This window comes from Castanea sativa, chromosome 5 (genome assembly GCF_040712315.1).
Source record: "Castanea sativa cultivar Marrone di Chiusa Pesio chromosome 5, ASM4071231v1".
Taxonomy (NCBI): domain Eukaryota; kingdom Viridiplantae; phylum Streptophyta; class Magnoliopsida; order Fagales; family Fagaceae; genus Castanea; species Castanea sativa.
In genome coordinates this window covers 9,022,044-9,046,433 of record NC_134017.1, presented here as the reverse complement: position 1 = coordinate 9,046,433, position 24,390 = coordinate 9,022,044, and the positions used below count along the sequence as shown (strand labels likewise).

At 35.7% G+C, this 24,390-nt stretch overlaps 1 pseudogene; it reads right to left on the bottom strand.

Moving 5' to 3' along the window:
- Positions 1 to 6,520: 6,520 nt before the first annotated feature.
- On the bottom strand, positions 6,521 to 21,973 carry LOC142634684 (uncharacterized; annotated as a pseudogene).
- Positions 21,974 to 24,390: the final 2,417 nt, after the last annotated feature.

The window sequence follows — 24,390 nt, the reverse complement described above, 5'->3', positions numbered from 1 at the left end:
TTGTACCTGCACATGTATCAAGAGTAGCAAAGAATATTGCGTGTTGTGTGTGAAAATATCGCAAGATTGCATAAGTGTCTCTATGTTATGACTATTTGAGATATGAGAAAATCACTTTAACTCACACACAATCATAACTGTTTGATGGGGACTATCACCTTTGAGGTACATCCTATAACTCCCACATCTCCTAGAAAACACGCTTGCAATCATATTTAAAGCATTTTTTGATCTTTTTGCCTTTATTTTCTTTGCATATTTTATTTTTATTAAGCAAATCATGCATGGGTATACAAAGGAGAGAAAATAAATACCCAATTATGTTAAGCCTTTTGACATTGCACTTTTGCTATGCCGAAGCATACAGATGTCATTAACATTGCACTTTTGCTATGCTGAAGCATACAGATGTCGTATCATGATTGGCGAGTAACAGTGGTGAGATGGTTATTTATGCTTTTCTCTTAGGATTTTCTAGTCCTACCCGTCAAAAAGAGTGATATGAGTGTTAAGTTCAAGAGATCCCTTAACTTTACTCATCACAAACAAAGAGCTACAAAGCTCACTTGCTTAGTTGTGCATAAGAATGCTCATCTTAGCTACAAGAGATACAAAATTTAGAAAGCTCTATTTCAATGGCCATTTTAAGGTTCACAAGAACCAATGTACACAAAACACACACTGTTTTTGTATTTTTCTGATTTTTTAATTTTTTTTAAAAAACAAAAATTAAAATAAAACTGAAAACACATAAACAAAAACATGTTAAGCAAGATAAAACAATGCCTAAAACTAGACTGACTCAAAAACAGAAAGCAAAACACATAGGGAATGCAAAACAAAAACAAGAAAGGGAGAGAGAGAAAAAGTGAATAAATCACTTGGAACCCTTTTCCTTCCATACCTTGGAAGAACCTTTCCTCTTAGCGAACCCTTGAACTGGTAATGAGGGGGAAGGATTGAAACCGTTCAAGTTCGAAAGGAACATTAGAGCTTTAAGAAGATCTCTAAGAGGAGCAAGAGAGGTTTGAAGCTGATTCTGGTTCCCAGATGCTATCATGCTATTGCTCTGTTGAGTGGCTAACCACTTATAGCAATTTGGTCAAGTATGACCGGCAATACCACAATGATGACAAAGATGCTGCTTCTTCTATTTAGGCTTTTGAAAGTTAGCCTTCTTAGTCCTAGGGTTTTTAGTGTCCTTCTTCTCAAGCTTAGGGGTGCTCCTAAGATAGATTTACCCTTGTCTAGGTTCTCACTAGCTAATTCAGTTTTAACATCATTGTTTTCAATTTTAATATTATTAGCAGAAGGAACAAAAACAGTAGTACTAGCAGAAGTAATATTAGAAGAAGAGAATTCATACCCCAGTCTTGTTCGATCAGAAGAAGATTTTTGAATGCTGAGCATCTCATCCAGCTTTGTACTTGATATCCTCTCCAATTGAGCTCTGACTTGAAACAGCTCTGCTTCAAGGTTTTTGATCTTCTCAACCAAGAAATTGTTCTCGAATCTCAGTGCCCGAATAGTTTGATTAGCCTCATCAAACTTTGTGGAAAGTTCCTCACGGTTAAGTTCCACATCATTGAGCTTCTTGGTGGCTAGCCTATGGAGCTTCTCATGCTTCTCAGAAAGCTTGTATAGTTTCTCATAGGCTGTATGGATATCATTTTGATCATCCATCTTTTCAAACTTAGATTCCACCAATTCCTCTTCTTCATCCACATCTTCAACAACCCCTTCAGTAGGATTGATAGGGGCAGTGAAGGCATTCAAGATTCCGTCATCCTCATTGTCAGAATCATCCTCAGGCTCAGTGTCACTGAAAGTAGCAGCTAGTGCCTTGCTCTTCCCAATGCTCTTGAGATATGTAGGACATTCCAACTTCATGTGATCGAAACCTTGACATCCAAAGCACTTGGGTCCTGCAGGAACAGTGTACTGACCGTCATCCCTTGCATCCTTCTTCCCTTTATCTTGGCTCTTGAAATAAGAAGAACTAGATTGCCTACAGTCCTTGTCGAAGCCTTTTCCATTGGCATTTTTTATGAATTTCTTGAATTGCCTGGTGATGTAGGACTTCATCTTAGAGTCTTCATGATCTGATGACTCGTCTTTCTCACTGCTCTTGGCCTTTAGTGCCATGCTCTTGCCTTTTCTTGACTTACCAATTCTTATCAATTCTAGCTCATAGGTTTGCAGATTACGAACCAACTTAGTCAGAGGAATCTTGTCAATATCCTTTGATTCCTCTATCGCTGTGATCTTGGCATGGAATCTCTCGGGTAGAGATCTAAGCACTTTCCTCATAATCTTGGATTTAGGAATGGTTTCCCCATGATTGAAGGCTGAGTTCACTATGTCCTTGAGCTTGGCATAGAACTCATCAAATGACTCATCCTCCTCCATCTTAATTTCTTCGAAGCTTGTAGTGAGCCTTTGTAGTTTCGAATCTTTGACAGCCTTTGTTCCCTCTTAGGTTGTCTAGAGGATCGTCCATGCTTCCTTAGCAGTTTCAGTGGAGGATATCTTCTTGAACTCCTCATTAGTGACCGCACTGAATAAGACATTCAATGCTCTGCTGTTGAAGTTTGCCGCCTTGATCTTAGCTTCATCCCAATCGGCTGGCGCTTCTTTAGGCTTGGTCCAGCCTATCTCCACAGCTTGCCACACCTTTTCATCTAGAGACTGCAAGAAAGCTCTCATGCGTACTTTCCAGTATGCATAGGTAATACCATTAAACAATGGAAGCATGATAAGAGACTGACCTCTATCCACGACAAACAGGGGTCAATGGATCACACACAAAGATTAAACCCTAATCAGAGTGTGCCCACTCTGATACCACTTGATAGGCCAAAAACGTATTGACTCTTTGTGATGGATTAATTAATTAATTAGCCAAGTTCAATTAATTAACCAATTTAACATGCAAAGCGTGGTAGCACAAACAAATCACCAATTAAACTAAGTATGCAGCGAAAAATAAATGACACGGTGATTTGTTTATGAATAGGGAAAACGTACACGGCAAAAACCCCACCAGGTGATTTTAAGGTCACCACTTCCAAAACTCCACTATTATCACAACAAGCGGTTACAAGTAAAGGAATCCCAAGTACCTTACCAACCTACAATTGAACCCTTACCCCAATACCTAATTGGACTTGTTCTATAGTGACAGTTTCTCCTTTCAATGCATGGCTCCCAAGTACGTGACTAACCAAATGCGCGGAACCCAGTACGCGACTTCAATCACCAACTAGAGAAGATTGTTGGCTGCAAAGTTCTTCAATTCATCCACACGATGAAGATCAAGAAGATGATTGGTTACAAAACCCTACGGTGCAAAGGCACAGTAACTTCTTCACAAAAGAGATGAACTAGGGCAAGAACTTCGTCTCAAGTTACAATTTGTATGAACAAGGATTTCTCAATACTTGTACAACTTACCATACTTCGACGGCCCTTAGAATAATCCTTTTATATGTCTAGGGTTAGGAGAAAAGAAGGCCCAAAGACACATCCACGGATTAGAATCAAAATAGAACTAGGAGTCTGTTTTTCTTAAATCTCGACAGCTATAGGTGTCGAGGTGCTGTTGAGCAACTGTCAAGCCTCGGGGCTAGAACAGCTTCTTAAAGCTCAATAAATGTAGCTGTCGAGCCAGCTGTCGAGCTTTAATGAAGAGCACTTCTCAACTTGTTTCTTGGACAGACTTGCATGGCTTTAACACTTGATTTTGAAACCTTGTTTCTTGAAGCATTAACCACATCCTAAATCTACCCAATTACAAGTAAAGTGTGTTTTGACAAAGGATTAGCTAATTACAAAAATAATGAATAACATATGTTCTAAACAAGTGAAACACATATGTCCTAACATGTTCAATTTTTCAACATTTATCCACAATTGACTTGAACCAAGTGGTTTAATAAAAAACCACAAATTTTTGAAAAAAACCCATTTCTCAAAACCAAATCAAATTGAGCAATTAATCATCACACTAGTTAGAAAACATCATATAATGAATTAATCTATCAATTGCACAAGTCAATTTCATCAATTTTAGCCCAATTGAACAAAAACCCCTTTTTCTCAAAGTTTCAAGCCTTAGAATTTCAAATTTTTCTCAAACACAACATTGATCAAATTAATGCATGAGAATCACATGTATATGAACTAGGAACAAAAACCCATTGATCAAAAATGAATAAAAAAACCCAAACATCAAAATCCCCAAAAAAAATTTAGTTCGAATATCTTAAAGAAAATGCATGAAAAATGTAATTAAAATGAAAATGAAAGGGTATTTAGGTCTTACCAATGCTTGAGGACAAAAACCTTTGAAAAATTTGAGAAAGAAAATGACAAGGGAGCTTGGATTGGATCGGTCGTGAAGGAGAAAGGAGAAAAAGGTAGAAAAACTTTTTGAAAAGTGATGAACACGTGAGGGAAAAAACTTTTTGTTCTTTTCTTTCGAGACTCGATCGGTCGAGCAACGATCGGGTACCAATCAAGCTAGATAGAAGGTAAGCTTTAAAAAATTTAATTTTTTTTCGCTCGGTCAAAATTAGTATTCGATTAATCAAAAAACAGTTTCGACTGATCGAGCACCAATCGAACTAGGTAGAACCAATTTTAAAAACTCAAGGGATTTTTGATCAGTCGAGAAACACATTCGATCGATCAAAATTCTAGAAAAATGGAATTTGTTAAAAACAACAGAAGTTTATGCAGAATACACTCAAGTCAAATAATTTCATGAATAAAATGCATGAGAATGAGTTTAAAAGTTTTTCAAAAGCATTTGTTTTCAACCCAGAACTTAAAAAACAAGGTTTTCAATCCTTTTTACCCCAAAATTTCAACCGTTGAACATATTTTGTATTAAAAACATAGAATATATAATCTTGGATGGCCAAACCAAATTCACACACAACTTCATGTACTAAGTTTAGCAAAGAATAACTTGTGAAGTGTGTGCAACTAGTAACAGCATGAGCTACATGTGAGGTGAGAAGTAGATAGTAATCAATCACAATTTCTACATTATTCATCACATAAATTTGAAAGTGACTATCACCTAAAGAATTACATCATATAACTCCCACATTTCCTAGAAAACAAGCTTGCAACCATGCATTTTTTTTTTGCCTTATCATATTTTGTTTTATTTTTTAAGCATATTTTCTTTTTCAACTTTTTCTTTTCTTTTAAAGGCAACACCTTATGATTTTTTATGTGCAAGTGCTACACTCTCTCTCGCACAAAATCTTTTTAGATGCACTAAGGTGTTCATGATTGGCTACAATGGTAAGATGGTTTTTAGTCCCTATAATCAAAGACATGTGACTTCAAAATCAAGATCATATGATCAAAAACTATAAAACAACTCACACACAACATGCACTACATAGCTCATACTAGCAAAGTGCAGAAAAATAAGCTCATCTAAACTAACCAATGTACACAGGCATGAAATGCAAAGATAAAATGGCCAACCTCAAGTACACATCCATGATATGTAATAAAAAATACATTCTTCCACATTCCTCTTTTCCTTTTTTTGTTTTGTTTTGTTTTGTTTTGTTTTGTTTTTTTGTTTTTTTGTTTTTGTTTTTTTTTTTGTTTTTGTTTTTTTTTTTATGAAAAACAAACAAAAACAACCTAATATGAAATGCATGAATGTAATGCAATGCAAATCCTTAAAAAAAAAAAAAAAGAATCAAGAAAGTGGTCACAAAGGATTTTGAAAAGAAGCACAAGAACCATGTCAAAAAGACTCAATTAAATTAAGTCTTTTGCATCCAAAGCTATTTAGATACAACTTTGGCTTTGGAGTTATGATTCAGATTATAATAATGAGTAACTCCAGCATTGGAATAAAGGCTTAAAGCCTTTACCAATTCACCAATAAGTACCATAGGACCTTGTGCTTAGGGCACAAATACTTTTTGCTTATTTGCTTGCTTAATAGCTTACAACTTGAAACAATTTGGGTGAGTATGCCCAGCTTTTCCACAAAAATGAATAACTCACAAAAGTCTATCATGCTTCTTACCCTTAGGTAAGTTAGGATTCCTAGGCTTAAACTCTTTAAGATCTACCCTAATCTTCCTAGGAGCATAAACTTTTTCTTTTGGCTTAACATTTTCAACTTTAGATGGTTTAGAAGAAGGAACAAAGTTTGTTGAATGAGTTTTAGACACAGAGATGCTATCAACAAAACCTAAACCTGATTTATCTAAGGGAGACTTCTGAATACTCAGCATGTAATCTAGTTTAGAACTAGTAGACCTATTTTTTTTTTCTTTAGCAACAGATAATTCTAGTTCTAGATTCTTAAATATCAAGCAGCATACAATTTTCAGTCTTCACCTTATTAATTAGTTCATTAGCATCAAGCAAATTTAGCAACAAGTTTTTCTTTTTCTTTTTCTAGAGTGGCTATCTTCTTAAGCCCTAAATCAACACTCATTGCATCCATTGTAGCAACCTTGCACAACTTGTTATAAACTTATTGCAAGTCAACACTGTCAGAGAGTTTCCCATCAAAAGGGTTCTCTTCAATCAGATTGCTTTCATTAACTACAGTAATAGCTGTGAAAGCAAAGAAGTTTCCATCTTCATCACTTCCAGTCTCGTGATTAGAAACTTCATCATCACTAAGGGTTATAGCCATACTTTTACCCTTTGATCTCAAGAATGTTGGACATTCAGATTTCATATGACCATACCCTTAACAATCAAAACATTATTGACTTAGTGGATTACCAAAAGATTGACCAACTTTTTCTTTTAATTTTTCTTAATTATTGAATTTAGTTGGTTTATTTTTCTTAAAGTTCTTAGGTTCAGCATTGTTTTTACCTCTTTCCATTTTGTTGTTATTACTAAAAAAGTTTCTAAAGTTTTTGGCAATGTATGCAATCTCTGTAGAAGAGAGTTCATCATCAAATCCATTATCATTAACATCATCAACTAACTTAAGAGCCATTGATTTGGATTTGTTGGTTTTAGGTAGGTCTAACTCATAGGACTGAAGAGATTCTACAAGTTCACCAATAGGGATGGAGTCCACATCTTTGCTTTTATTAATAGAAGTTACCTTGGGTCTAAAGTCTTCAGTTAAGGATCTAAGAATCTTCCTAACAATCTTAGGTTGATCATAAATTTCACCCAAATTAAATGCAGAATTAACAATATCATTAAGTTTAGCATAGAATTCATCAAAACTTTCATCTTTAGACATCCTAATGCTTTCAAATCTAATTGTTAACTGTTACAACTGGTTAATTTTAACCGCATTTGTGCCTTCATGCATAGTTTGGAGAGTTTTCCAAGCAGTATGAGCAATCTCAACATTTGAGATTCTCCTAAACTCTTCCATAGAAACAGCATTAAAAATAGCATTCATGGTTTTGCTATTGAAAGCGGTTGCTTCTTTTTGGGAAATAGACCACTCACTAACAGGAGTAGTCGGTTTCTCCCATCCATATTCAATAGAGTTCCACTTTCTCATCTATAGATTTCAAGAAGGCTTTCATCCTAACCTTCCAATAGGCATAATTATTCCCATCAAAGTGTGGCATGCATAGTTTGGAGAGTTTTCCAAGCAGTATGAGCAATCTTAACATTTGAGATTCTCCTAAACTCCTCCATAGAAACAACATTAAAAATAGCATTCATGGTTTTGCTATTGAAAGCGGTTGCTTCTTTTTGGGAAATAGACCATTCACTAACAGGAGTAGTCGGTTTCTCCCATCCATATTCAATAGAGTTCCACTCTCTCATCTATAGATTTCAAGAAGGCTTTCATCCTAACCTTCCAATAGGCATAATTATTCCCATCAAAGTGTGGAGGGATCACAAGAGAGTGATCGTGTTCCATGACAATAGGCGTCAAGGATCAACTTGTAGATCAAGAGATCTAACACAAGAGCTAACCCGCTCTGATACCACTTGTTAAGTTTTAGGCCCTTATCACAATATGTTTAACCTAATATTAAGCCAAGTTGATTAACAAGTTCGTTAATTAAGTCTAGGTTAAACAAATATGTGTAGAACAAATATAATGTAGAAAGTAAAGAACACAAAGATGATGACACAGGAAAATCTAAAAGATAAAAAATTTGGGGAGGATTTAACCTAGCTATCCTCAAGGTAAAAACAGATCCACTATGAAAGAATTGAAGTTTGTACAATAAGACTTAGACCACTGACATCCTATTACTACCTCGTGTAGAGAACTTACTATCATGACCAAGTGATAGCTCTAAGTCCACGGAGTACTTCTTTCCTTGATCTGTAACAACCACAAGTTCACCTACTTGTGACTTTGAGACTCCACTTAAAGGTTTAAGATCTTCTTTAAAGTTCCTAATGCAGCAATTGAAACAACCATCAAGTTCTTGACATGGATCTTGATCTTAATAGCTCAATGTATGTGTGTGAAGGTAAAAACCTTTAGATCTCACAAAAAGATTCAACACACAACTCAACCTTTAGGGTTTTTCTTTTTATACTTGGAGTGAAACACTTAACCCTACAGGTCATATGGGCTTGGCTGTTTTGATAATATTGCAGAAAATCTTGTTCTGCGAGATTCGATAGATCGAATCTAATTTTTGACCATTAAATTCCTGCAATTACTCGATTCAAACCTTACATAAAACCAATATTTGAGCAAGTCTAAACCTAGACTAAATGTTTTGATCATGGTTTGCTAACATATACAAAGTAAAGTTCTAATACATAATTAGTTCCTAAAGTCTTAGAACCTAACAAATATAATCCTCATTCAAAAAGGATCATCACACTTTCAAATTGATGTAGTGGGAGCCTGAAGAAAGCACGCACGATACTCTCTAGATGGAACACAAACTAAACTATTTACTTCTGGTAATGAACCTCAAATCTACGAGGGGTTCCTTGAATCTACAAGGTAATAAACTAGAATCTACCAGAGAAAGAATTTGCCAAAAAAGTGTGTATTTTTATTACTCTAAAAACTGAATTGCCTTTAGAGGGTATAATGCGTTTAAATAGTAAAAAGAAAACCTAGGTTGGCTAGAAACCCTAAAACGGCTACGAAAGCACATAAAGCCCTAATTTGACTAAATAACATTAAAAGCACCTAAAACCGATTCAGACCTATGAGCCAACCACCCGAGTACCCAATGAGGGATATGTAGATAAATATATAGTTTTATAGTTATGTTGCTATTTTTTTTTTGTTTATTTTATATTGCTTGCTTGTTATAATGATTCGCTCATGTTCACTGAAACTTTTACCTTTCAAGATCCCTCCCTTTTTACTTTAAAAAATTCATGAGATGATTTATGTCTTAAAAGGATGTGGACTTTAAACTTAGGTGAGATAAGGAAATATTACAAAATGCGAAGGGTCCATTTACCATAGAAACGACGTGGAAAAAGAATCTCCTAATCTATTCCAATTTTTTACCAAGAGATAAGGATTTTTCACCAAGAGATAAGGATAAATGATTGAGATCTTATGTTTACCAATTCAAATACATTTAATGTGCGATAGGAGGTCATAGACCTTAGCTTTTTAAAATTCTTCCTCTTAATATATTTTTATATAAAAATTTATAAATTTATGTATAAAATTTAACTAAGGGACTCTTATTTTAAAAAAAAAAAAAATTGTACAACATTTATATAAAATGACTAATGCATCATTTTTACACCCCGTAATACTTGTATGTCATGCATAGCTATTTAAATCAAAGTGTATTCAAGGTATATTTTTCAACCAACACTAATCAACGAAAAGGCAAGCACCGTACAATTATTGTTAAAAATTGATCATCTCGCTATCGAATGAAATGGAGATGATCCAATTTCATGGTTGTTTGGCTGTGAGAAACGAAAAGGGCAAAGAACAATATAATCCTCATTCAAAAAGGACCATCACACTTTCAAATTGATGTTGCGGAAGCCTGAAAAAAGCACACAAGATACTCTCTAGATGGAACAGAAACTAAACTATTAACTTCTGGTAATGAACCTCAAATCCACAAGGGGTTCCTTGAATCTACAAGATGATAAACTGGAATCTACCAGAGAAAGAATTTGGGAAAAAGTCTGTATTTTTATTAATCTGAAAATTGAATTGCCTTTAGAGGTTATAATGCATTTAAATAGTAAAAAGAAAACCAAGGTTGGCTAGAAACCTTAAGATGGCTACAAAAACACATAAAACCCTAATTTGAGTAAACAACATTAATAACACCTAAACAAGGAAATAAATCACCTAAACCTAAAATAACATAAAATTTCATAAAAAATACTAAAATTAAATAATTACAAAAATTAAATATTAAACGATGTCCTACATCAAACACCTCCACTTGAAACGAACCCGTTCTCGAGTTGATGGTGAAAATCTGAAATCTTCCACTCCAAATAAACAAATACTTTGAATACTTTAATAACTTGATCTGGTTTTGAAACTTGAATTCTTCATGAAGTGTAACATAAAATTTCTTCTCATCTACTTTCAATTTATTTGCAACATCAATCTAAAAGGGTTAGTAATAAAATTAAAAATTTTTACTCCAAAAAAATTAACATATTGTGTAGTTATCTTCAACAAACCAACCGAAACCTGGGGAATGTGGATGATGGACTCATCCTCATATTTAACCTCAAATGAAATGGTAAATTAGTAATACCTACTTAACTATTGTATTAGCTATAGATCAAACGCGTACTACTTCCCTTTTCATTATCATGTTTTAATTCCCTCTCTGTTACTTCCCTCACCCGAAGCCTTACATCTCTCACTCCTCGTGCTTTCTCCTCTTTACCCACTAGCTGAAAAACCATCACAGCCCAAAATACTCTACCACCTGACTCATGATTTGAGTCGTTGAAGCTACCATTTTCAACGAACACCAGAATTTTTAAAGGAAAATCTCTCTAGTTATATAAATCACGCATAAAAATAAATAAATAAGCACAAAACTGATACCAAACGGACTAAAAGTCTAAAACCCACTCCTAAAAAATTAAAAAACAAAGAAATTTATATGCTAGTGTAGCATCTTAATATTTTTGAGTTTATCTAGCTATCTTCTCATTAATAAGACTAAATATATTCATAACATTTTAACAACAATTTTAAAATAAATTTCAAGTAGTAATTTGTTATTGGTGGTTACTAGTAGACAATAATAATAATTTTAGCAGTACGCCTATATTAGAATCAGTAATAATTTTTTACCACAAATAAAAATGTTGTTGATCTAGCATTTCTCATCTTTTCATTTCTTCTAACCACATTTCACATGGATCATTTGTCTATTGCGACTTTTCTTTGCGTCATTAGAGTTTGATTTCGTTTTTGTTTTCAGGGTTAATATTTTGGCAGATGTCAATTATTATGTGAAAGATGAAAAAACCCTTATACAATGTTGCCAGCTTTTTTTTTTATCATGACAAAAACAGAAAACAAAAAATGCAAAGGCATATATGTCAGAATTATTTTATTCTATAATTCAATAGTTGTGGAGGGAATTTGAACTTGGATATCTTCTTTGAAAATATCAAGATTACCAATACTTTCAAAGTATTCTAATCCAACTAGCAAACTCACAAAGAAAATATTAATTTCATAAAATTTTCATATAATAAATTGGAAAATTTTAATTAAATATGGAGAGGAACTTGTGGAAGTTGACCTTTTCAACTTTCAATCAGACGTGCAGGCTCAGTGTATCAATGGGATTGGAACAAAAGGGGAGGGCCCAGAGTCCGGCCAGCATCCCTAGTGTGGGTATGGTCTATTGGGTATCCGACCTACGGACTCATCAAATGGACCTCGGTTTCTAGATGGTAATTCAAGTGTGGGTCTCGAGCCCAACTGAGTTGAAGATAAATGAATGGGTTGTGTATGGCCCTGAGTTGGACCTTGAAGCTTTACATATAATTATTATTTTAAATATTTGTAATTAAATAACACTATTACATTTTCAGATGATATCATATTAACTAATATGGTAGGAATTTAGATGTTGTTAAAGCATTTTTTTAATGGAAAACAATACATAACTTTATTTCAAGGCATGAAATAAATAAAGAAGAAGAAAATACCTTCTCTATTTGAAAAGTAGCCAATACATTATGATATCAATATGGTGTTGATTGAGTTGAACACTATATAACTTGTCACACCATCGCACACTCTTGGTGTGTTAGTCACTCCACAAGTATAAGTGCTTGTAGGATGTGGGGGGTAAAGGCCGAATTTCAAGTCTCTAGGAGGGAGCTTCACACACATATACACTTAGATTAGATTAGAGTAGAAATTCTATCTTGTAAAAAAAAAAAAAAAAAAAAAAACTTGCCATGACATTACAATCCAAAAGACGATTGAAATTCCAAGTAGTAACAGAAATTGCAGTCTCCGATCTTAGATTCAAGTCGGTCCAATCTTAATTGTCCAAATAAATTACTTGCGCCGTTGCATGTATGAGGTGAACTGTCATATCTTTAGTACCAACCAGGCAAGAAAGCGAATTGTGTGAATTAGGAGAACCAAACCAATCACAGCATTCAAGCTAACCTCAACCGAAGCTGGTATGATGAAATTTGTCGCCTCATTCGAAAACTTATCATAGAAACGATCTGGTAACAGCATGCTGAATACAATTATATAGGTAAAGGCTAGGAAAGTGAGAGTGATACACATGGAAAGTGTCAAAAGTCCCATGCAAAGCTTATTCCTAACAGGAAATCCACTAATAAGCAAAAAAATGACATACAACGATGCAGTGAAAGAGACACTATTGCAAATCAAGAAAACTAAGTACGTGGGGTATTCATCCTTACAGGCTAAGAGTGAGGTTCCAGCTGCACACGTAATATTGTGTGTATATCCATCACTCCCAATAATGCTAAAGGTTATATCTGCTTGCGAAACACCACCTGGGGGATTGAGAATAGGTTAGAAAGTGATTGCTGTGATAACAGTAGCCACAACCATTAATGCACCACGCATCTCTTCTAACCAATCACCCTGGTAGCTCAAATATTTTAACCATTTTGTCCACCGGTTCTTGCTTGGTTGCGCTGGTTTTGCTTGTTCATGGTGACCAACAACAACTGTTGATTGTGGTGGAAGATTAGTTTTGTTATTTGCCCTTTCAAACCCAGCACCCATTAAAATATTTCGAATTGCGACATTCTTCCACTCTTTTGGATAGTGATCTAGGATTTCTAGGGCTGTAAAACCCATTTTGTTCAAAGAATCTGCTCCTTCTTTCACTTTAGACACTGAAATCAAGAATTTCACTATCTGCAAATTAAAGCCCATTGCATTATAGTTGTAAGGTTGAATTTATTCAATCATTTTGTTGGCTTTATTCTGTGCCAAATTTGCTTGTGATTCAGCATTTAAAAACCCTGTATTTAGGTGGGAATCATGTAAGGGTAGTGTGTTGAGTGTGAAGAAAAGCTCAAAAATGTACATTCAAGAAGAGCCTCGTGACTGGATCTCGCAACTAGCGAGTCGCCAAAAATGGCACACGTGTGAAGCATGCAAGGGGAGCTGAAGGTTTACGCTAGCTATTGCATTATAGGACAAAACCTTCAGCTGACCAGACAGTTAGCTCACGACTCAAACTCGCGACTCGTTCTAGTCGCGAGCTCGAGTCGCCAGAATGCCTTGTTTGGCTGTAACTGACTTTTCACATTCTATACATACCCTACTATAAATACCCTTATGCCCATGAAATCTAGAGAGCTTCCAAAGAGAATTTTGAGAGAGAAACCTTAGATAAAAACAAGATTGACTCATCCACAATTTTCATCCTTTGATTCTCCAAATTCCTCTACTCTCATCCTCTCTATTGTTACATCCTTAAGAGGTATATTAGCCGAATCCTTATCTCACCATACTCATATCTGTTAGGAGGCATTTTGGCACTTGGGAAGTAGTTTTGAAGGGACCAATTAATTTTGGTTGATGCAATAGGCTTATTGTGGGATTCAGTAAGTTAGAGAAGATAAGGTTTGGTGTAACCCTGTTGGAGCAAAAAGCTTGGAGGGCTTAGGTGCATTGGGTAGATTAGGCTTGGAGGGTCTTCTGCTATTCATGTATCCCAACTTTATTCTCTAGTGGATTGTTAACTGCTTAGAGGGCAGCGGAGAGATTTTCCCTGAGGACTTCGGTTTTCTCTTTGTTAACACATCGCTGTATTGTCTTTGTGTTTGCATCTCTCTTCTCTTAATCTTTACCCTTTAATTACTGTTATGGTTGTGATTAATTTCAGTTTAGATTATTTTATCTATTCTGTTTTAGCTTATTTTCATATTCCGTACATACATTGTTTGATAATAAGCTTGTGTTAGTAATTTGTAATTTGGAGATCTAAACGTTCATAGGTGTTTTACACACTTTTTTAACATTCAATTGGTATCAAAGCAGGTACACTTGGTGTGGTTTAATTACCTAAGTGCGATCCTTGACCCCATTTGAGAAGGATCGATCCCAATCTCTCATTGCTTCACCATATTTTGATGGAAGCAACTATGCATTTTGGAAATTTTGCATTAGGGCATTCTTATGTTCAATTGATGAGACTGTTTGAGATGTAGTAGATGTAGGATGGACTAGGCTGGAGGCCACTAAATCCACATAGGATAAGGTGGCTCTTGCGGCAGCCCATGCAAATAGCAAGACACTGAATGCTATCTTTTATGGTGTTTCTCTAGATGAGTTTCACAGGATTTCTCACGTAACAATTGTTAAGGAGGCATGGCAAATATTGGAGACCACCTATGAAGGCACAAAAAAGGTCAAGGACACTAAGTTATAGATGCTAGCCACTCGATTTGAAGAGCTGAAAATGAGTGATGACAATTCATTCGACTCATTCTATGGCAAGCTGAATGAGGTGGTTATAAGCGAGTTCAACTTGGGTGAAAAGACGAAGGACTTAAAGATAGTGAGGAAAATCCTTCGATCATTGCCGGAGAGCTTCCATGCAAAGGTTACAGCAATTGAAGAAATCAAGGATCTTGATGATATCAAAGTTCAAGAACTAATTGGCTCACTTCAAACTTATGAGCTGTCATTGCTCTCATAAAGGAAGAGCAAATCCCTTGTTCTAAAGACGATCAATGAGAGGGTGGAAACTCACGACTCATCGGATGAGGATGAGATCGAGAAAGATGTGGCATATCTTGTAAAGAATTTCCAAAAGTTCTTGAAATTCAAGAAGAATGGAAAATTTACTGAGAAGGGAAAATTCCCAAGTTTCGGAAAATATAAAAAGGAATTCAAGAGGAAAGATGGGAAGGAGTCTCAATCCTCTCAAGGAATCACATGCTTCGAATGCCATGGGCATGGACATCTCAAGAAAGAGTGTCCTAATTATTTGAGAGGGAAGGGCAAGGTGTATGCCACCACTCTTATTGATTCCGACTCCTCTGATTCAAATTCAAATGAAAGCTGTGATGGAGAGGAAAACTTCTCTGCATTCATGACCATTGCTCCTTTGGAATCTTCAAATGATTTAAGTGTGTTGGTGAAAGAGCTTGGTGAGTACACTGAATTGGAGTCAGTGGGAGTAGCAGAAGAATCCGATGATGAGGAAGATGAAAGAATAGAGGGACTGCAAGAGACCTACAACTCCCTCCTTGAGAAGACCGGTGAATATGCAAAAGTGGCTAACGCAGCCATTAAGAAAATGAAGAGAGCAGAGCAAGACTACAAGTGTCTTTTAGTCTGATACAAGGAGACTAAGTGTGAAGTCGAGACATTGAGTGGAGACCTAACCGAAGCCTACTCAAAGATAAAATTTCTTGAGCATGAGGTGGTTCAAGCTAATGCTAAAGTAGAGCGGGTCTCCTCTAAGAAGCTTGATGAAATGCTTGCCCACCAAAAACCTTTTTCCGACAAAAGCAGATTGGGATACACTGGAGAGAGCAGTTCGGCTACCAATATACTCAAGGAAATAAAGTTTGTGAAAGCTAAGGAACTAGTGGTAGAAACTTCAATTGTTGAGAAAGTGAAGCCGAAAAAGAAGCGGAATGTGACTGACCAACGAGTTTTGACTAAGCCTCCTAACCAATCAGTGGTCAAACCTAAGGGTAAAGGGAAATCTCTCCCAAAGTCACAAAGAGGTTCTAGAACTCAACATTTCTGCCATCATTGTGGAATTCCAGGACACAACAGATCAAATTGTCATAAGCTTCAAGCATTGAAGAATTCAAGTGCTCAAAGGTCGAGAGGACCAAGACATGGCAAAGGGAATTGGACTACTGAGCAACCAAAATGTCAAGAAAGTAATCCCAGAATGAGGGATTTGATGAAGATGATTAATGCTTTCACCACCTATTTGACAAGCTTCACCAGAAGGTTTAAAAGTCAGAACAATGGTACCCAATCCTCTAAGGATATCACCTCAAACGCAAGTGTCGTGTGGGTGAAGAAGGGTACTCATGCATAAGTATTACAACATGTCCATACATTAATACTTCCTATGTTTTGTGACTTTGTTTGGTTGTGTGCTTTTTGTTATCATTCCAACATGTGTTGAAAATTATGTTTGTTTGCTTTTTGCTTTGAATGTTTTTACAATTTTTTTTTTGTCAATCTTTACTTGTTTTTGTGTCAAAAATCCAAAAACACATAAAAAGCAGAAAATCCAAAAAGTTTGATCAACATTATTATGTATTGTCTCAACCATGTTTTGCCTTATACCTTTGTACTAATGGCTTTATGCATTTACGAGCGTAGCTTATTCTTTATGTACTCTTATCATTGTGGAAAATATCTTGAAATCTATGTGACTTTTGTAAATAGATCTTCAAACTTGTCATGAATGATTAGTCAATGGTTTTGTTGATCTTGAAACTTGCATAGATTTGTGCCTATATATCTTCCCACTCTTTTATTTTATTTTTTGTTTAAAGAGCTCAACGAGTGTAAATTTCAAAATAAATAGAGATAATAAGCTACAAAAGTCGTCGCATATACTAGTATTTGACTAGGAAAAAGGGAAAGTGGCTTTTATGAAAAGTGTATGATGCTCAAAGAGCCAAAGGCTTGCTCATTAAATTGAAATATAAAAAATTTCAAGTATCGATCTCAAAATGAGATGTATTGATTATAAAAGATCAAATGATATGATGTGTATGAAGCAAAATGAAAAGCTTCAGAATTATGTAATTAAGTTTTGTTGGAGGTCATATATGCATATTTCTATAATGGAGATTGGTCACTTTTCCTCGTGCTAATTGTGTATATCATGGTTGAATTGATCATTGAAGCTTCACATTAGGCTAATGACCATCTCATTTTTGGTACCTACACACATTACACATGTCTGTGTTCAAGGAATGCCTTATTCATTTGTGTGATTATACATGATTAAATATGTTGTACATGCTCAATTATATATTAATCAAACACAAAAAGATTTTTAAGTGTTTTATTTGTTTTTGGAAAGTATTTTTGTTTTGAAAATTTTCAAAAATATCAAAAACTGTGCAACCTTGTTTTGGCGACTTGCCTCACGAATCAAGCTAGTTGAGAGACCCTAGCCGTGAGCTTACATAGAAGCTCCTGGCGACTCTCTAGCGGGTCATGGCCCAGTTGCAAAAAGAACTTAGAAAAAATTTCGAAAACCTGGTTTTTAAAATTCTCTCGAATCAGTTTGGTGACTTGCTCGTGAGTGAAATCTCTAGTCGCGAGTTTACTCAGAAAGTTTGGTGACTCCTGTCACGACTTACTCGCGGGTGGAACTTCCAGTCGCGAAAAACACTTAGACAAATATTTCCAAATTTTGTCACAAGGGTTTTTGGCGGCTTGCTTTGGCGACTTGTTCACAACTCAATCTAGTCGCGAAAATCGCGTGTTTTGCACAATGAGGGTTATTTTCGGAGCAGTTTTCAAAAACTTTTCATTTTTCCCTCGCACATTGTGACTGTTCATTGTCTCCCTCTCACAAACTCACCGTGTTTCACTAGAAAATCCACCATTTTCATCATCTTCAAACTTCAAGCTTCAAGAAAAGGTATGGGTTTTCCATTTTTCTCAAAGTATTTCATGTTTATGCCCCTTAATTTCTTGGATTTTGGGTTTTTGATGAGTTTTGAATACTTGTGTTTCGAATATGGTTTGGGTAATTCTTGTTGAGTTTGTTGAATGGGTTTTGTTGTTATTGATAATATGATGCTTGATATACATGCTCTCATGCTTGCTTTTCATTTTTGAGTATGTTTCTTGATCTGAGTTGTGTTGTGCATATCATATCCATAGTAAATGTCCCGTAGACATTTTCTTGTGTTTTTAGTGTTTTTGTGGAATATAATGTTTGTGGGTGTCTTTGGTATACACTGATTGTGTTTTGCGTCACTAGTTGTGTGGGCTGCATTTTGCCCTAGGTTGTTCTTGAAAGTTTTGAGCACACACTCACAGTGTGCTCTGTTTGAAGTTTTTTTTAAGCTCTACTATGTTTTGTTGCTGTGTGTTCTCTCATGTCAAGATGTGTGCTATAGACTAAATCTTTGGTCTACTTCTTTGTCCTTGTTAGTAATACTAATTTATTACTAATTTTTGGTGTTACCATATGTTTAGCTCTGTTTTGTGGTCCTTGCTGTTATGTTTGTGCAGATGACTCCAAAGAAGAAGACCACTGCACAAAAGGCTGACAAGAGAAAGAAAATGGGCAATACAAAGTTTAGGTCTACCAAACATTTTGAGAGATATAATAAGTTTTATTCGAAGGCTCCTATCATCCAAGAGAGATTTGTGAATTTGGCTAATTTGAAGGACTACTTCATTCCAAGTTGTTTTCCGGATAGAGGATGGGACAAGCTCCTTAGTAATCTGCCCAAGGTATGTGAACCATTGATCAGAGAATTCTATGCCAATGCAGTCTTAAGAGAGGATAAAATCAACTTTTGGATAAGAGGCCATGAATTCAATATAGACCATGATTTCACACATTACAAAGACAAAATGCTCTCCATTGAAATTGTTCAATATTACATTGGTGGAGTCAGAGAAGGAAAATGTCTCAATACTACTGCTTTTCCACAGAACCTTAGATGTCTCACATACATTATGATGTTCAACCTATACCTGGTAAAGAAGCTGACCACTAGCAATAATGCAAGAGCCATTTTTCTCATAGAGCTTCAGGAGAACACTTATATTGATATTAGTGCTTATATCTTCTGCATTATTGCTGATGAAACAAGAATCTCTTCAAGGGCAAAGCTGATTTTCCCTAGTCTACTCATGCAGCTTTTTTGAGCAAAGGGTGTGGAAATTCCTGAAGATACCAGCCTCATGTCTACTCCTTCAGCTATCAATGCTCTAGCCATTACACGGATCAAAGTTCGTCTTCCGAGTGATGAAGAGGAGGGTGATCAAGATCAAGGAGAACCTATGGAAATTGAGATAGAAGCTGAAGAACAATCCTCAAGCTCAAGAGGGCGTGGCAAATGAAGCTGAGCTTCATCATCTTTGTGAAGTCCAGAATGAGCAATCTAACAGACTGGCTACAATCCAAGAGCAGATAAATCTTCTTTCAACAAAGTTTGACAGCTTCACTACCCAGCAGTAGCCTTTGGCCATTCATGACAAAAAAGGGGAGATGATGATGATAGGGGGAGTAAGAGCTCAATCAAAGGGGGAGTATTGATGTTGAAGGCATATGTTTTTGTTGTGTTTTTAGATTATGTTGCTTTGTTTTGTACCTAAGCTTTGTAGCTTAGTACTTTTAGTTAATGTTATGCATTTCTTTTAGTACATCACTTTTGTGCCATTGTTGGATTTTATATCCTTGATGTAATTACCTTGTGTTGTTGTATCCGTTGAGTGTTGGACATGTAAATGATACTTTGCATTAAGCTTATAAGCTTGCATATCCGAATGATCATTGTGGTCACTATTTCTAGTGATTGCTCATTTTTGGTCAAGCCATGCTTTATTGCTGGTATTCTTTATTGCTTGATTGCATTGTGCTTGCTCCATATGCATTTCAAGTTTTCTGCTTACAATGATCGTATTGTGTTGTTATTTTTAGGATATACTTGTTTGTATGGTTCAAGAGCTTCACAGATTCTAGAGTTAGGTGTGAGTGAGTTTTGTTCAACTATTCCCAACTCACATGTTAAGTCTAGAGTTTGTTTTAGGGTTTTGTTAAAGAATAGCCAAAAGGGGAGATTGTAAGGTTGAATTTATTCAATCATTTTGTTGGCTTTATTCCGTGCTAAATTTTCTTGTAATTCAGCATTTAGAAACCCTGTATTTAGGTAGGAATCATGTAAGGATAATGTGTGAGAGAGTGTGAAGAAAAGCTCAAAAGTGTGCATTCAAGAAGAGCCTCACAACTGGATTTCGCGACTGACTCTCGACTGGCGAGTCGCCAAAGATGGCACATGTGTGAAGCATGCAAGGGAAGCTGAACGGTTACGCCAGCTGTTGCACTACAAGACAAAACCTCCAGCTGGCTAGGCAATTAGCTCGCGACTCAAAATCGTGACTCGTTCCAGTCGCGAGCTCAAGTCGCCAAAATGTCCTATTTGGCTGTAACTGACTTTTTGCATTCCATACACAACCTACTATAAATACCCTTATACCCACGAAATGTAGAGAGCTTCCAGAGAGAATTTTGAGAGAGAAATTCTAGAAAAAAAACAAGATTGACTCATCCACAATCTTCATCCTTTGATTCTCCAAATTCCTCTACTCTCACCCTCTCCATTGTTACATCCTTGAGAGGTACATTAGTCAAATCATTATCTCACCATACCCATATCTGTGAGGAGACATTTTGATACTTGGGAAGCAGTTCTAAAGGGACCAATTAATTTTGGTTGATGCAATGAGCTTATTGCGGGATCCAATAAGCTAAAGAAGACAACGTTCGGCGTGACTTTGTTGGAGCAAGAAGCTTGGAGGGCTTAGGTGCACTGAGTAGATTAGTCTTAGAGGGTTTTTTGCTATTCATGTATCCCAACTTTATTCTTTAGTGGATTATTGACCGCTTGGAGGGAGGCGGAGAGGTTTTTCGCCAAGAACTTCGGTTTCCTCTTCGATAACACATTGTTGTGTTGTCTTTCTGTTTGCATCTCTCTTCCCTTAATCTTTACCCTTTAATTACTATTGTGGTTGTGATTAATTTCAGTTTAGATTATTTTACATATTCTATTTTAGCTTATTTTCATATTCCGCACATACATTGTGTTAGTAATTTGTAATTTGAGGGTTTAAACGTTCATAGGTGTTTTACACACTTTTTTAACATTCAATAGTTTCTAACAATTTGTTTCTAAGCAACTATATATACATAGATGGAAGAAGGGAAAAAAATACCTCTGTTTTCTTTAGCATCACAGCTAAATGTAGGAAAGTGTTGCCACCTTTTCAGGGTCTTTGGAATTGAGAAAATTGGCTTCATCACTCATAGATTCCACCAACAATTTTGAAGCCTCTAATTGGTTGTATTTAACACATACGTGCAGAATAGACTCGCCTCCATTGAGCACAACTCGAGCTGAGTCTGGCCAAGCAGTGATCAACTCCCTCACAACATCAACTCGTCCTCTTTGAGCTGCATAGTGGAGAGGAATTCTCCCATCCTGATCACGAATAAGCACGCGTTGTTGTTTGCTTGTAACAGTGTTTGGACGATCTCTATGTGGCCCTCAGCGGAAGCTAAGTGAAGGGGACAACGTCCATGGGAGTCCAACTCGACAGCGAGTTGGGGTTTTAGGAATAGAAGAGCTGCTAAAATCAAGATGGCCGGCTAAAACTGATATGTGTAATGGAGTTTCGCTCCAAGAAGTTAGTGAAATTTTATTAAGGAGCTGTGGGTCTTTATGGATCAACGAATACAATATAGTTGTACAATGTGTTTGTGTATCCATTCACTGATGCATTGTAGAGTTCTGTTATAGCATCTTCTTCAACCCTTATTTCCATACTGTCTCTCTTGTGAATATGATTCTTGAATAAAAGTATATAAATAGGCGTGCATGTTGTCCATATGCTCTCTCTCACACTCTCTCTAATGCAGGTAGTCCACACACCATAATCAATTACTTGAGCAATACACTATGACAATTCTATATCATACAAGCAATATAATTGACGACATTAATGGAGTTTTTTACTAAGTTTCTTTGCTGTAAAAGTTGTCACGCACGTATTTCTTGAAGTAAAATCTTTTTTTTTTTTTGATAATATTCTTGAAGTAAAATTTGATTTGCTGTAGGTGAGTTGGAAATATCATGGATATTATTGTATTAGTTTTTGTGCTTAGTAATTCGGGTTGGAAGGTCATGAAGGCCAGTTTTGTGTTGCCAGCTAGCTTTGACTTTTATTTCCAGTGACTAATAACTTATAATATAATATTCTCTGATGTGATTTATTTCTTTGTTTTTTTAAAGAAACGTTTTTGAAGAGATGAAATTAGCATCAGATTGAAAAAAGAAATTAATATATAGTAGAAACTAAAAAAAAGGTTTGGCTCCAAACATATTTGGAGAGCCTTGGACTTCAAATACTAATTGAAAGATGACAAGTATCTTTGTTAATTGGGTTAAGTGTTATTAAGTCATTTATATTACATATAACAATGACATAATGATTAATTTCAATTAATTTTACATAGAATAAATAATAAATAACACATTCATTTATGTTAGCAGAAATTAAAAAAAAAAAAAAAAAGCTATTCGTTGTATATGGGTGATAAATTAAAAAAATGTCCAAAAATATATATAATCATAAAAATTATAGCTTATTTTCTTTTAATGAAAAATAAAAATCAATGCGTTCGTATTAAAATCATTGCTTCGTTAATGTAAAGTTGCGATTTACAACTTTATTTTTTATTGGCTTTATTCCATAATAAAAAGTGTTGTATTTACTTTAATTTGTTCCTTGTATTTTGTGGGATTTTATTGTATTGGGTTTAGTATTAAGTTGGTAAAGAATCGAGCATGAAATGAAGAATCAGTGCAGTTTCGCGACTAACTCGAGAGAAGAGTATCCCGCAAAAAGGACACGTGAGAAGCACATGTTGGAAGCTAAAGAGTCGTGTCAAGCTATCAATTTCGCAAGTGTCTCGCGGGTAAGGCCTTCCCGCGAGATACCCGCGAAACTCTCTGCCTGGAGGATTTTTAAGTGTGACTTTCTTACCCTTCACCCATACTATATATACCCTCATTACCCACAAAAGTAGAGGAGGTCATTCAGAGAGAAAAACTCTAAATAGGTTTTCTACAACACAACACACCCATTTTTTAGAGAGTGAGCTACTCATTATTAATGAGAAATCATTCTAGCATCTTCTCTTTCCCTCTCCCATTATAATACATTGAAAGGAGATTTGTACCCAAATACAACCTACACCTTTTCAGAGTGTAGTGAGTGTTTTGGAGCTTGGAAGATTTGCCAAAAGAAGCCGGTGAGACTTGGCGAATGCAATCGGGTGCAATGCAGGATCCAGAAAGCTAGACAAAACACGATTCCGAGAAGCTTTGTTGGAGTAGGAGCTTGGAGGGCTTAGGTGCATTGGGTAGTTTAGGCTTTGAGGGTCTCTTGCTATTCCTATATCCCAACTTATTGTCTAGTGGATCGACTTACCGCTTGGAGGGCGACGGAGAGGTTTTTCTTCGAGTTCTTCAGTTTTCTCTTCGATAACAGATCAGTGTGTTATCTTGTGTTTGCATCTTTTTCTTCCCTACTCTTTTAGCTTTCATTTTATTGCTGTGATTTGTTGAATATGACTTAGAGTAGTTTTATAGCTTGTTTGCTCACATTTACTCTATTCCGCACTTAGTTTAAGTTAGCGTAAAATCAACTGAGCTGTAATGTTTTAATTTGGAGTCTAAACTGTTAGGTTCTAAGACTTTAAGATCTAAATGTTTTAGAATTTCAATGTGTAATGTGGGCAAACCATGATCAAAACTTCAAGTCTACGTAAAGGCTGCTCAAAGTGTGTTTATATGTAAAGGTGAAATCGAGTAATTGTAGGAAATTACTATTCAATTTCTACAAGGTTCGATCGATCGAAAATTAGACTCAATGATTGAAGCTCGTGCAGATTGTTTTCTGCAGAATTTTCCAACTCAGCCTCAGCCCGTTTGATGTGTAGGGTTTAATGTTTTATGGCTCATATAAATAGAAAAACCCTAACCACATTTTAGTTGTTGTTGATATGTTGTGTGTGTGAATCTCCTGTGAGATCTAGAGATGTTTACCTTTATACACAGTTAGAGTTATTAAGATCAAGATTGATGTCGAGAGCTTGGTGATCGTTTCAGTTGCTGTTTCAAGAGCTTAAAGAATAATACAAGTGGGTGTACTTATGGATGCTGTGGATCTGAGAAAGA